General features: G+C 41.1%; 1 protein-coding gene across 1 annotated transcript in view; it reads left to right on the top strand.

The window, feature by feature from the left end:
• The window catches only part of POU6F2 (POU class 6 homeobox 2), a 501,377-nt gene that overhangs the window by 24,792 nt on the left and 460,497 nt on the right, over positions 1–16,088 (top strand). The gene's annotated exons all lie outside the window — the stretch shown is intronic.

Below are 16,088 nucleotides of genomic sequence, written 5' to 3'. Positions count from 1 at the left end.
GAAAGCTGAGCGCCTAAGAATTGATGCTTTTGAACTGTGGTGTTGGAGAAGGCTCTTGAGAGTCCCTTGGACTGCAAGGAGATCCAACCAGTCCATCCTAAAGGAGATCAGTCCTGCATGTTCATTGGAAGGACTGAGGCTGAAGCTGAAACTCCAGTACTTTGGCCACCTCATGCGAAGAGTTGACTCATTGGAAAAGAGTCTGATGCTGGGAGGGATTGAGGGCAGGAGGAGAAGGGGACGACAGAGGATGAGATGGCTGGATGGCATCACTGACTCGATGGACATGAGTTTGAGTGAACTCCAGGAGTTGGTGATGGACAGGGAGGCCTGGTGTGCTGTGATTCATGGGGTTGCAAAGAGTCGGACATGACCGAGTGACTGAACTGACTGACTGAGGTCCAGGATTGGGGGTAGATTCTAATAACATCCCTACTTTGTATAGACTCCTCTTCATGTCATTTGAGGAGTATTATGGAAAGTTTCTGCCTTTTGGCCACAGAGGAAGGAATTCCCCATTCCTTGTAGAACCATAAGGTCTCAGTTTCCGTATCTCCTCATCAGCTACTTGAGACAGGGGCCATATTTCTCCACAGCCTCTAACAAAATGCTTTACACATAGTAGGCTCTCAATAAGGATTTGTCAAGTGTATGAATGCATAGGGCTTCAGTATGTATGTGGTTACAAAGCTGTTCAGGAGGTTCATACTCCATTTTTATTGCCATTCAGAACTTACTGCTCCCATAGCAACAATAACTTGTACCCCTCGAGCATATATAGTATTTAATATTTCTGTATGTGGTGTCAACTTTCATGTCATAATATACTATATATGTAACTGGTTAAGTTACAGTTGTGTAGGGAACCACAGGCTTGTTTCTGTCTAAAATAAGCTCTTGCTAGCCATGCTAGTCTACACAGAGGTAACATTTGCTGTATGACTGTCTCCTGCATTGGAAAAGACTCTGATGCTGGGAGGGATTGGGGGCAAGAGGAGAAGGGGACGACAGAGGATGAGATAGCTGGATGGCATCACTGACTCAATGGATGTGAGTCTTAGTGAACTCCGGGAGTTGGTGATGGACAGGAAGGCCTGGCGTGCTGCGATTCATGGGGTCGCAAAGAGTCGAACACGACTGAGCAACTGATCTGATCTGTCTCCTGCCTGCATCCCTCCTCCTCATCCCCAATTTGGCAGACACATCTAGTCATAAGCTTAATTGCTGATTATAAAAACAATTCTGTATTCAATAGTCTTTTTGATAGTTAACATCATAACATTAATATTTCCAAAGGCCACTTTTATAATTGCTATTGTATTATCAGAGGTACTTTATATTATAGCTATACTTCGAAAAAGGGGATTGTTTCAAGAGTTCGTCTGGCTGTTTGAGATTTTCCTAGAGACAATGACATAGAACACACACATTCCTCATCCTTCCTCCTAGAGCCCAAGAGGAAATGTAATGACTTTTTTCCTAAATTAGATCCTGTGAGTTTTACTATTTTGCTCATAATTACAGATTTTCAAAAATTGAAGTAGTTAATTTACAATATTCTGTTAATTTCAGATGTACAGCAAAATGATTCAGTTACACACATATGTATTATATACATATGTGTATATATATATATGTATATGTATATATACAGAGTACATCATGAGAAATGCTGGACTGAAAGAAACACAAGCTGGAATCAAGATTGCCAGGAGAAATATCAATAACCTCAGATATGCAGATGACACCACCCTTATGGCAGAAAGTGAAGAGGAACTCAAAAGCCTCTATGAAAGTGAAAGTGGAGAGTGAAAAAGTTGGCTTAAAGCTCAACATTCAGAAAACGAAGATCATGGCATCCGGTCCCACCATGGAAAAATAGATGGGGAAATAGATGGGGAAACAGTGTCAGACTTTATTTTTCTGGGCTCCAAAATCACTGCAGATGGTGACTGCAGCCATGAAATTAGAAGACGCTTCCTCCTTGGAAGGAAAGTTATGACCAACCTAGATAGCATATTCAAAAGCAGAGACATTACTTTGCCAACAAAGGTCCGTCTAGTCAAGGCTATGGTTTTTCCTGTGGTCATGTATGGATATGAAAGTTGGACTGTGAAGAAGGCTGAATGCTGAAGAATTGATGCTTTTGAACTGTGGTGTTGGAGAAGACTCTTGAGAGTCCCTTGGACTGCAAGGAGATCCATCCAGTCCATTCTGAAGGAGATCAGCCCTGGGATTTCTTTGGAAGGAATGATGCTAAAGCTGAAACTCCAGTACTTTGGCCACCTCATGCGAAGAGTTGACTCATTGGAAAAGACTCTGATGCTGGGAGGGATTGGGGGCAAGAGGAGAAGGGGACGACAGAGGATGAGATGGCTGGATGGCATCACTGACTCGATGGACGTGAGTCTCAGTGAACTCGGGGAGTTGGTGGTGGACAGGGAGGCCTGGCGTGCTGCGATTCATGGGGTCACAAAGAGTCAGACGTGACTGAGCGGCTGATCTGATCTGATCTGATCTGATACTTTTCAGATTGTTTTCATTGTAGGCTATTACAAGATACTGAATATAGTTCCCTGAGTTATACAGTAGGTCCTTGTTGTTTACCTATTTTATATATAGTATATATAGTAGTGTGTATATGTTAATCCAAAATTCCTAATTTACCTCCCCCATCCACTTTGGTAACCATAGTTTGTTTTCTGTGTCTGTGGGTTTATTTCTGCTTTGTAAATAAGTTCATCTGCATCTTTCTATTTTAGTTTCCACGTGTAAGTGATATCACATGATATTTGTCTTTCTCTATTTGACATTTGTTGTTGTTCATTTGCTCATTTGTGTCTGACTCTTTGTGACCCCCATGGACTGCAGCATGCCAGGCTTCCCTGTCCTTCACCATCTCCTAGAGTTTGCTCAAAATCATGTCCACTGAGTCAATGATGCCATCCAACCATCTCGTCCTCTGTCCTCCTCTTCTTCTCCTGCCTTCAATCTTTCCCAGCATCAGGGTCTTTTCCAATGAATCACCTCTTCACATCAGGTGGCCCAAGTATTGAACTGTCTGATATACTTCATTTATTATGATAGTCTCATTTAATATGATAGAGACATTACTTTGCCAACAAAGGTCCATCTAGTCAAGGCTATGGTTTTTCCAGTAGTCATGTATGGATGTGAGAGTTGGACTGTGAAGAAAGGTGAGTGCTGAAGAATTGATGCTTTTGAACTGTGGTGTTGGAGAAGACTCTTGAGAGTCCCTTGGACTGCAAGGAGATCCAACCATTCCATTCTGAAGGAGATCAATCCTGGGTGTTCTTTGGAAGGAATGATGTTAAAGCTAAACTCCAGTACTTTGGCCACCTCATGTGAAGAGTTGACGCATTGCAAAAGACTCTGATGCTGGGAGGGATTGGGGGCAGAGGAGAAGGGGACAACAGAGGATGAGATGGCTGGATGGCATCACTGACTCAATGGACATGAGTCTGAGTCAACTCTGGGAGTTGGTGATGGACAGGGAGGTCTGGCATGCTGTGATTCATGGGGTCACAAAGAGTCGGACACGACTGAGCGACTGAACTGAACTGAACTGAACTGAGGCACATGTACTGATTTATAAGAAGTCTTTCCCTTCTGGTTTCCTCAGTGTGTATGCCCAGCAGTGGGATTGCTGGATCGTAAGGCAGTTCTATTTCCAGTTTTTTAAGGAATCTCCACACTGTTCTCCATAGTGGCTGTACTAGTTTGCATTCCCACCAACAGTGTAAGAGGGTTCCCTTTTCTCCACACCCTCTCCAGCATTTATTGCTTGTAGACATTTGGATCGCAGCCATTCTGACTGGCCTGAAATGGTACCTCATAGTGGTTTTGATTTGCATTTCTCTGATAATGAGCATCAGCAGATGAATGGATAAGAAAGCTATGGTACATATACACAATGGAGTATTACTCAGCCATTAAAAAGAATACATTTGAATCAGTTCTAATGAGGTGGATGAAACTGGAACCTATTATACAGAGTGAAGTAAGCCAGAAAGAAAAACACCAATACAATATACTAACGCATATATATGGAATTTAGAAAGATGGTAACAATAACCCTTTGTACGAGACAGCAAAAGAGACACTGATGTATAGATCAGTCTTATGGACTCTGTGGGAGAGGGAGAGGGTGGGGAGATTTGGGAGAATGGCATTGAAACATGTATAATATCATGTATGAAACGAGTCGCCAGTCCAGGTTTGATGCACGATACTGGATGCTTGGGGCTGGTGCACTGGGATGACCCAGAGGGAGGGTATGGGGAGGGAGGAGGGAGGAGGGTTCAGGATGGGGAACACAGGTATACCTGTGGTGGATTCATTTCGATATTTGGCAAAACTAATACAATATTGTAAAATTAAAAAATAAAAATAAAAAAAAAGAAGTCTTGCTTGAAGCTTGGAGGAATAACTAAGCCTTATTTTAGTTCTTCTTGTAATTCACCTGTGGATAGAAAGGAAAGGAAAGGGGGCAGTGCTCCTGTGAGAAGGCAGTTGGGGAAAGTCCAGTGGAGTACAGTGCTCTCTTCCCCAGGTCCCAGTAGCTCATTTGGGAGGATCCTGGGCCATACTGTTTAAGCCAATTGGCCCTTAGCCAGCAGATATTTCTGTTTGTGTTACTCGAAGCTTAGAGATCTGTGTATTGTACTGTCTCAGGGAAAACCAGAGCCTATCTGTGTCTTTCTAAATTGAGAGCATCTTATTGTTAAGACTTGTTTACTTATAAAGATTTTACCTTTCTAGTGATCACTTAAACCATTAGTGAAGCAAGGGTGATGTTTCTCCAACATTTATCACACTTTGGTAACTAGCCTCAGATTCCTCTTCACTGTATTTCTTCTGCTAAATGTTCTTTTAATCCCGTTTAATCTCTCACCTTTCCATTCTCTCTCTACACACACAGGCACACACACATACAACACACACACACACACACACACACACACCCTTCCCTCCTCAACTTACAACAGTAGATTCTATATCTTTTACATTTGGACCCCTGGCCTCAAGACTGAACATATTTAAGATCTTTGTTTCTCCTTCATAAGTGGGTTCACTCAAACACATTTGTTGAAAGGGAATAAAAAAATTTACTTATAGAATATCTGGAAAAGCCTGGAGTTAAATAAGGCATTTTACCCACTCTTCTCTTGGTGTCTTCTTGGCCTCTGAGCACGGGGACACCTGGCCCAGTGTCTGGTCCATCTTAATCAAAATGTAACCTCTTTTTTCGCTAAATCTTCCAACACCTTTCCCTGTCCTTGGAAAGTCAAAAGCCACCTGTTGAGTGTTCTTTGTTCAAACAATCCGATAAATGATTTCATACCTAAGTGTAAATATGTGAAGTACTGTGTAGTATTCATATTTTCAAAGGAGTTTCTTGGCATTACAGGATATTAACCTTTAACAAGGATTAATATAATTTGGAGGACTTCTCATTGGGCAGGTGAGAGAGATATTTCTAAGTGGATCACTTACTCAGCCTCTCAATGACTTATTATGGTATAATAGCACTAAAGTCCCTAGTGATGGGCTTCCCTTATAGCTTAGTCGGTAAAGAGTCTGCCTGCAATGCAGAAGACTTAAGTTTGATTCCTGGATCAGGAAGATCCCCTGCAGAAGGAAATGGCAACCTACTCCAGTATTCATGTCTAGAGAATCCCATGGACAGAGGAGCCTGGCAGGCTATAGTCCATGGGGTTGCAAGATTCAGACACAACTTAGCAACTAAACCACCACCACCATACTGAGACAAAATAACTAGAAAGGTCATGTTGCATCACAGTCAATTTGTGTATGTGTGTTAGGTTAGAGTTAAGGACAGTTGTTTATAATTGATTATTTAAATCATATGCTTTGTACTGAGTGCCTGCCATAGGCCAGGCACTGTATAATATCATGAGGCTAGAATGGTGACCAAGAAAATTGTGGCAATTGTCTAAATCTAGATTGCAGGATGGATAAGGAAAAAGATGAGAAATAAGTAAAAAATAATACAAGGAAAAATACTAATTTTTGATAAGTACTAGGAGAAGGCATGGAGAAGGAAATGGAAACCCACTCCAGTGTTCTTGCCTGGAGAATCCCAGGGATGGGGGAGCCTGGTGGGCTGCCGTCTATGGGGTCGCACAGAGTCAGACACGACTGAAGTGCCTTAGCAGCAGCAACAGGAGAAGGCAATGGCACCCCACTCCAGTACTCTTGCCTGGAAAATCCCATGGATGGAAGAGCCTGGTGGGCTGCAGTCCATGGGGTCATGAAGAGTTGGAAATGACTGAGCGACTTCACTTTCACTTTTCACTTTCATGCATTGGAGAAGGAAATGGCAACCCACTCCAGTGTTCTTGCCTGGAGAATCCCAGGGACGGGGGAGCCTGGTGGGCTGCCGTCTATGGGGTCACACAGAGTCAGACACGACTGAAGCGACTTAGCAGCAGCAGCAGCAGGAAAGACATAAAAAATATTGCTAAGATGGTGAATTGTGATTGAGGGTTGCAAACCTACTTCCGATGGAGGATACAGGAGAAGGCCATGTTTAAGCTAAGTCTTGAAGGTTGAATGGTCAGCTTGTGGAGAATGGGGCTGGTGATGGGATGGGAGAGATGATGATGGTGATGGTATAGCTGGTGATGCAGAAGGTGGTGGTGGTGATGATGATGGTGATCATTAAGCACAATGAGATTTAAAACAACTCTCTGGTAAAAATAACAGCTACATCAAATGTTAGTCCTTGATATTTTATCTAAGGAGATCTGGAAATAATTAGGATAATGTTAAATAACTTGTTTAATCCTATCTGTGAAGAATTTACCCTTAAAAGTACATTTAGTACCAAGGAAGTAAACTATACTTCTATAGTTTATGTGGTTCCTTTTGTAGATCATGAATTCTAGGAAAAAACAAACTTGACTGCTATTATTTTATTCTTCTTTAGGCAAAATTCAGGAGTTTTGAAACCAGTTTTTTAATATAGTACTGGTTTTGCCTTGAGGTCAATGATTTACAGGTATCAAGGAGAAAAATAACATTTAAGAGCAATAAACTGATTACTAACCTGCTGTTTTGGTAATTTATTGATTTGATCAATTTCTTCAACCCCCTAAGCTTGTTTTTCTCTTCAGGAGGAGTTTCTAAATATTTTCCGATGGTTATGTCCTCCATTCATGCCATTCTTTTTCCTTCCTTTTTCTCTCTCACCTGCCAAAGTAATCTCTTATCTCCTGCCCAGCATAGAAATATAAGGATATCATTAAGGATCAGGTATTAATGTTAAGCAATGAACAGAGATAGTGTTTTCAAAGTTTCTGAGTTGCTATTCATTATAGAGCGTGTTGTTCATTATCTATGGAGAAACACATGTGGAAAACACAATTTGGTTACTTTTTTGTTTTTGAATTTGAAAGATTTAATGGCATAGAATCTCAGTTATTTTGTAAACCAGAAAAAACAAGTTATAATACATTATGTACTACATGCTTCAATTTTATAAATAATAGAAAAATATGAAATGCATATGTAAATATGTATCAGTTCACTTCAGTCACTCAGTCGTGTCGGACTCTTTGCGACCCCATGAATCGCAGCACGCCAGGCCTCCCTGTCCAGCACAAACTCCCGGAGTTCACTCAGACTCATGTCCATCGAGTCAGTGATGCCATCCAGCCATCTCATCCCCTGTTGTCCATTCTCCTCCTGCCCCCAATCCCTCCCAGCATCAGAGTCTTTTCCAATGAGTCAACTCTTCGCATGAGGTGGCCAAAGTACTGGAGTTTCAGCTTTAGCATCATTCCTTCCAAAGAAATCCCAGGGCTGATCTCCTTCAGAATGGACTGGATGGATCTCCTTGCAGTCCAAGGGACTCTCAAGAGTCTACTCCAACGCCACAGTTCAAAAGCATCAATTCTTCGGCGCTCAGCCTTCTTCAGAGTCCAACTCTCACATCCATACATGACCACAGGAAAAACCATAGCCTTGACTAGACAAACCTTTGTTGGCAAAGTAATGTCTCTGCTTTTGAATATGCTATCTAGGTTGGTCATAACTTTCCTTCCAAGGAGTAAGCGTCTTTTAATTTCATGGCTGGAGTCACCATCTGTAGTGATTTTGGGGCCCCCAAAAATAAAGTCTGACACTGTTACATATACCTATAAAAGCCATCAAAGATATATTAAGACATCTGTCTCTTACTAGTGGGATATTTTGAGAAAATATTATGTTTTTTTCTTCCCTAAGTTCTAAAATTTCATCAGTGAAAGGTATACTTTGAAATAAACCACAAATAAAACAATAGTTTGTCTTAGCTTTTGACCTGGTAATTCTAGTAATTTAGAAAATAACCAGAGATCTGGGTGAACAAATTGTGTCCCTTTTGTCACTTATATTAGCTCTCACATGTGTAAAGGAAAGATCTGATGTCAAAAAAGAGGGGAGTGGCTGAATATATGAAGTTAAATCCATAGATCATGTGACATTAAAGTTGTGTTTTCAAAGAAGTTGAGTAACACAAGTGAGTAACACTACCATATAGTGCGTAACGTTAAGTGAAAAAACTTAGTTTATGTAGTAAGATACTAATTATGTATGTAAGGAAAAAAGACCATAAATAAATAACCGAAGTTTTGTCAGTAGTAATTTCTACTGAGGAATCATGTTTCTTAATTTTTTGATGAATGGGCATTCCCTTTAAAATGAGATACATAAACATTATTATAATTAAAAAGATCAGAACAAGATGACAGACAAGAATTTATTTAGATGTTTGGGTGAAAATAATTAGGCTTAGAAAATGTTCATCCCTTCAGTAGCTGAAGTAAACAATAGCAAATGATATCCTTGAATTTCTTGGACATGTCGTATAGACTGTCTAAAGTCTAGAGAAATGCAAAGAAATACCAAGTTTTAGGATTGGATTATTGGATTGTCTAAGTGGGTGTAAGTTTGGACATGTTATTGCTAACATGATTATTAGAGACACTATCAACTCTTGTCAATTGATTAGGAGACTTCAGTCAGATTAAGAAGCAACAGAAGGGCTTTCTAAAGATTTTCTTGCATATTGGACTTATGGGCTAAGAATGGACTGTATTAACCTCAGAGTCCCCTTTAAGCTACACGACAAACCTGGTCTAGGAACCGACCTAATTGCTTAGGGGTCCCTGAACCTCTGGCTCAGGGAAAGAAAGTCTGTAGATTTGCAATGCCCTGTGCAGAAGAGACTCTCAATAAACAAATGAATGATCAGAGCACAACGAACACACATTTGATCCTGTCTATATCCCCCTCCACAGTTTTAACCAGAAAGCAAATTCTTCATATATGATAGTTACACAATGGGTAACTGTCTGGGGTAAAAAAAAAAGGTCCAAACAAGAGGAGTAACTGTATAGATAGTAATAAAAAGGTGCTGAAAATTATGGCTGCCAATTATTGTGTCCCTGCAGTGTGCCAGGCCCTGCAAGTGCTACTGGCGTGTTTCTGCTCCTTCATCACTGATGCCCGCCCCAGTACGCTCCGGGACTTGGCCTTCACTGATGCTTATAACTGTACAAAGACACAATGACCAGGCTCTCAGTTCATAGGGTGTCTGAGAGTCCTCATCCCCTGCCCACCCCTGGATCTTGGTCTGCGTTCTGATGGTGTTCCATCTCTGTCTGAAGCGGATGGCATTCAAGGTGAGAGAAAGAACAAATCCTGTAAGGTAATCCTGTCACTCACCTCATCTTCATAATCTTCCCCGAGCTTCCTCCACCGCTCACCCCGGTATTGATCGTGTCACAGGCTATAGCCGACAGAGGCAGGGGGCTTGAAAACCTTTCCTTGCCAGCCCCGCCGGTGTGCCTGTTTCAGCTCCAAGAAGAAAAGCCTGCTGTGAAAACAATCAGTGCATTTGCTTTAGATCTAAGTGATTCCAACTAGGTCGATGCTTCATGCTGATGTGTTGAAAACATTTTAAAAATTTCTCAGAGTTTGATTTCCACGGGAACATTGTGGCATGTGTCTGAGTGTCTGCCGCTGTTATTTTTCACGGACGCAGCTGACAACTGCTTCCTGCCACTGCATACAAAAGCAAGACAGAAATCAAGGCTTTTGTCTGTGTGGGTATTTACCATGAGGGATTTTTGGAAAAAAGGGAGGAACATGTGTGCAAGTTTGGTTGATGGTTGCATACTAGCTTGACCTACAGCAGTAGGTTTCTGGTTTTGTTTGTTTCACTCCAGAAGTGAATATGATCCAACATTGATTAAGTCGAGAGAAGAGAGAATGGGCAATCCTCTGGTTTGGTTTTGAATATTGAGATTTTCTTTGTTTGGGGACATTCTTTCCTAAGGCCAATCTTGTATAATAATACCAAGAGTGTCTCTTCTTCTAAAAGATACATCAGATTGCTGCCAGTGCAGATTTATACTCAGAAGCCATTGGAACCCTTCATTGCATATGGCATCAAGTGGCAAAATAGGCATTGTAGAAAGGAGCTATCCTCACCCCAGTTGATAGTTACTTAACCTCTGTCACCAGGACAGTATTTATGAATTAAATCAACAATATAATCTACTAAATTTATTAATATAAAGATATTATAATTTGGGGGCGTCCCAGGTGGCTCAGTGGTAAAGAATCTGCCTGCAGTGCAGGAGACACTGGAGCCAGGTGTTTGATCCCTGGGTTGAGAAGTTCCTCTGAAATAAGAAGTGGCAACCCACTCCAGTATTCTTGCCTGGAAAACCCCATGGACAGAGGAGTGTGGTGGGGTATTGTCCATAGGGTTGCAAAGAGTCGGACATGACTGAACGACGGAGCACATATGCACACGCATGTGCAGGCACACATGCGTTATAACTGTAGAACGTACAGTCACAGATTTCCCCGTGAAAAATAATCCCTACTGGAAGGGAATGCTACACCAGTATTTATGTGGTGGTGGGGGTATGATATGGGGTGTGGGTCTTGTTTTTAGAAATGGAGGTCAAAGGCATTTGGAAACTTATTATACTTGATCACATTTCTAGGCTCCTCATCCTGGTTATTAATAGTAGAGCCCAGGGTGGTTATTAATAAAATCAAAACAAAAGCAGTCTACAAGCCAGACCTTCAACATGACTTTTCCTTTATTTGGAAATGAAGTCAGAGGACTGACATTAGGGCGTTTTGTTTTTTCCATATTGTGCCTTGGGGGGTCTATGGCTGAGTCAGAATTAGAACTCAGTTGGGTAGCATTTCATCTACCAAGTCCTAGAAAAACTGTGTCAGTTCAGCTGAGTTTTCTTTGCAACACCATCATTTAAATCAAATGTTGGGGTTTTCTTCTAGGCATGGACTCTCTGGGGTTGTGTTACCCTGTTTGGTGTTTACTGTCAAGATGCTGAGAGAATGTTCTTATAAAGATCCAAGTGTTCGTGTGTGTGTGCTTAGTCGCTCAGTCATGTCCGACTCTTTGAGACCCCATGGATTGTAGCCCGCCAGGCTCCTCTGTCCATGGGGATTCTCCAGGCAAGAATATTGGAGTGGGTTGCCATGACCTTCTTCAAGGGATCTTCCCAATCCAGGGATCGAACCCAAGTCTCCTGAATTGCAGGCAGATTCTTTACCATCTGAGCCACCAGGGAAGCCCAAAGATCCAAGAGGAAGTGGCAAATGAGTGCTCCTCATTTTGTTGATTTTCTTATTTTGTTGATTTCTCAGAATGCCTACTGATAGGAAAGTTTCCACAAAACTAAAATCTGTGAGTTTGTTGTATGAAATCCAAGGGAAAGAATTGCCAAATGAACTAGAACCCCTGTGCTCTGATCTGTTGCTAACCAAAAGTTAGGTTTACTTTGTGTCAGAAGTTTTCCATAATGCCTTACAATAAGTCCCCTACCTTCAAAAGAGTTCCATTCTGAGAGCATATTTGTAAATCCAATTAGTTCGTAAGTCCAATAACATTAGCCTAAGTACTCAGCTAACACAGTTGGCTATGTACTGCTTTTATGCTTGCTTCTGGACATCCTGGGCTTGAAATAAAGGTATTGTACTACATACTCTGTACAGCACTATCCAGTCAAGTACAGACAAACACAGCCACTTGTAGAGGACGCACGCACGTGAACAATGTACTGTCTCAGACATGTGAACTAACTTACATGATTGGACATGTGAATGTGTGTTTGCATCTTTGAAAGTTGGCAACTTGAAGGTTTGTGTGTAGGGGACTTAGTGTACCTGTTTCCCACCTGTGGTTAGTTCTGTATCTGTCTTATGGTTTATTTTGCTGAACATCTACATTGAATACATGTTGTTTTGCATACTTAACTATGGAGCTTATATTCCAAATACAAACTGCTTATGGATCACCACTTACGGAATTTTTATTATTTTTATATATCATTAAAAATAAGATATGGAGTATGTGGCTTTTAGAAGGAAAGATACTATGAGTCTTGGTGTATTACCTTACTCTTGTATTTTGATCAATCTGTTTATCTGGGAAGCCCAAAGTGTTTCCAGGGTATTAAGTCAATGATACTTAGGGCTTCCTTATGAAGAAGTTGGGAAGGACATTTCAAACTGAATGTACTTCCTTCCTCTTGAAGGCTCCAAGGACTTTGTGTCCAAGGGGAACCTAGTTCAGTGCTAGTGGATCTGGGAACAGAATTTGTCTCCAGCTTTCTAATTTTCTTCTCTATCAGATATTCACTTCTCTAAAATGGGACAAGTCTTCCAAATGTCTCGTTCTATAGAGTTTTAAAAGCTTGGGGATAATATACTCAACTGATTTAACCGTGAGAATGATTTTCACAGTGTTGCTGCTGCTGCTGCTGCTAAGTTGCTTCAGTTGTGTCCGATTCTGTGCGACCCCAGAGATGGCAGCCCACCAGGCTCCCCCGTCCCTGGAATTCTCCAGGCAAGAACACTGGAGTGGGTTGCCATTTCCTTCTCCAATGCATGAAAGTGAAAAGTGAAAGTGAAGTCGCTCAGTCGTGTCTGACTCTAGTGACCCCATGGACCAGGCTCCTCCGTCCATGGGATTTTCCAGGCAGAAGTACTGGAGTGGGGTGCCATTGCCTTCTCCGTTTCACAGTGTTACAAAACTTTAAAAAGGGAGTATTTATGTAAAACCATGCCCCTTTTCTTGCTAATAGTAGCATTTGTTTGAAAACATGGAGGTAGTGGAGCTGCTGCAAGTCAACAAGTGGGGAAATAATTCTAAAATGTCATCATTCCAGCATCATTCCATTCATTTTAAAAATACACTCTGTGGGTGTGCTGTAGAACTACTATTTGTGCTTTCAATGTACTATCAAGAGCCCTATTTGTAAAGAATTTATGCACTTAATTTATGTGCTCAGCTTGCTAAGTTACTGTGTTTCTAGAATTCCCCCCCACCAACCCCAGAGCATGGGGAGAGTCTACATGAGTTGCAGAAAGAAAAACTATAGGCTTATAATAAGCTTATACTGGCTCATGCATGGAGCTCAGACTATATAGATTTTCCAGAAAATCAAATATGGATGTGGCAGAAATATCTTCTCTTGCCAGAGAAGTGACTCATTAGGGTACTGTTAACAGGGTATCTCTTGAGGGTGTCTTTAAGTGATTATTTGAAAGCCAATGTTTATCAGGAGAACTTTCAGAGAAGCAAAACCCAGTGCTGGCAGTTTGGTAAAGCTGCTTTAAATGAACATTTCCCCACAGGAGATTATTTCAGATGGGCTTGTGGAAGTGGCAGGTGACATGGAGTTCTCTTTTAGCTAATTGGAAAAGCATGTTTTCATGAGAGTAGATTCTATATCTATCGAACTATTTTTGATAACATCTTATAGAAAAACCCAAGCGAACTTTTTGGCCAACCCAATATAAAAATGAAGGTGAATGTACAGAAAAAATGAAAAAAAAATTGTTTTAAGGAAATCATAAAATTGTAGACATTGTTTTGCAACTTTTAATGTTAGGAAATCTTTCCTCTTTTTGTTGTTGTTCAGTAGGTAAGTCCTGTCTGACTCTTTGCGACCCCATGGACTGCAGCACACAGAGCTTGCCTGTTCTTCACTATCTCCCGAAGTTTACTCAAACTCATGTCCATTGAGTCGGTGATGCTATCCAACCATCTCATTCTCTGTCGCCCCTATTCCTGCCTTCAATCTTACGTTGCATCAGGGTCTTTTCCAATGAGTAGGCTCGTCACATCAGGTGGCCAAAGTGTTGGAGTTTCAGCTTCAGGATCAGTCCTTCCAATGAATATTCAGTGTTGATTTCCTTTAGGATTGACTGCTTTGATCTCTTTGCTGTCCAAGAGACTCTTAAGAGTCTTCTTTAGTACCACAGTTTGAAAGCATCAGTTCTTCGGTGCTCAGCCTTCTTTATGGTCCAACTCTCACATCCGTACATGACTACTGGAAAAACCATAGCTTTGACTAAAAGGACCTTTGTCTGCAAAGTGATATCTCTGCTTTTTAACACACTGTCTAGGTTTGCCATAGCTTTTCTTCCAAGGAGCAAGCATCTTTTAATTTCATGGCTGTAGTCACCATCTGCAGTGATTTTTGGAGCCCAAGAAAAGAAAATCTGTAACTGTTTCCACTATTTCCCCATCTATTTGCCATGAAGTGATGAGACCAGATGCCATGATCTTACTTTTTTGGATGTTCAGTTTTAAGCCAGCTTTTTCACTCTCCTCATTCACCTTCATCAAGGTTTCTTTAGCTCCTCTTCACTTTATGCCATTAAAGTGGCATCATCTGCATATCTGAGGTTATTGATGTGTTTCTCAACAATCTTGACTTTAGCTTGTGAGTAGTCATCTAGACCAGCATTTCACATGATGTACTTTGCATATAAGTTAAATCAGCAGGGTGACAATATACAGCCTGTTATACTCCCTTTCCAATTTTGAACCAGCCCATTTTCCCATGTCTGGTTCTGTGGCTTCTTGTCCTGAATACAGGTTTCTCAGAAGACAGGTGAGGTGGTCTGGTATTCCCATCTCTTTAAGAATTTCTCACAGTTTGTCGTGATCCACGAAGTCAAAGGCTTGATGTTTTTCTGGAATTCCCTTGCTTTCTTTGTGATCCAGTGAATATTGGCAATTTGATCCCTTGTTCCTTTGCCTTTTCTAAATCCAGCTTGTACATCTGGAAGTTCTTAGTTCACATACAGCTGAAGCCTAGCTGAAGGATTTTGAGTATTACCTTGCTAGCATGGAAATGAGCACAATGATATGGTTGTTTAAACATTCTTTGGAATCGTCCTTCTTTGGGATTGGAATGAAAACTGATCTTTTCCAGTCCTGTGGCCACTGCTGAGTTTTTTCAAATTTGCTGACATATTGAGTGCAGTACTTTAACAGCATCATCCTGTAGTCGTCTAAACAGCTCAGCTGGAATTCCATCATCTCCACTAGCTTTGTTCATGGTAATGCTTCCTAAGGTCCACTTGACTTCACACTCCAGGATATCTGGCTGTAGGTGAGTGATCACACCATCATCGTAATCCAGGTCATTAAAACCTTTTTTGTACAATTCTGTGTATTCTTGCCACCTCTTCTTAATCTCCTCTGCTTCTGTTAGGTCCTTGCTGTTTCTGTCCTTTCTTGTACCCATCTTTGCATGAAATGTTCCCTTGGTATCTCCAATATTCTTGAGATCTCTAGTCTTTCTCATTCCATTGTTTTCCTTTATTTGTTTCCATTGTTCACTTAGGAAGGCTTTCTTATCTTTCCTTGCTATTCTCCAGAACTCTGCATTCATTTGGATATATCTTTCCCTTTCTCCTTTGCCTTTCATGTCTCATCTTTTCTCAGCTATTTGTAAGGCCTCCTCAGACAACCACTTTGCCTTCTTGCTTTTCTTTTTCTTGGGACAGTTTGTACAATGTTGTGAACCTCTGTCCATAGTTCTTTAGGTACTGTGTCTACCAGATCTAGTCCCTTGAATCTATTCATCACTTCCATTGTATAATCATAAGGGATTTGATTTAGGTCATATTTGAATGGCTTTGTGGTTTTCCCCAGTTTCTTCAAATTAAGCCTGAATTTTGCAATAAGGAGTTATGATGATCAGAGCCACAGTCAGCTC

Source organism: Bubalus kerabau, chromosome 8 (assembly GCF_029407905.1).
Source record: "Bubalus kerabau isolate K-KA32 ecotype Philippines breed swamp buffalo chromosome 8, PCC_UOA_SB_1v2, whole genome shotgun sequence".
Taxonomy (NCBI): Eukaryota; Metazoa; Chordata; class Mammalia; order Artiodactyla; family Bovidae; genus Bubalus; species Bubalus kerabau.
Note: the sequence above shows the minus strand (reverse complement) of the source record. Positions and strands in the feature narration are given on the sequence as shown.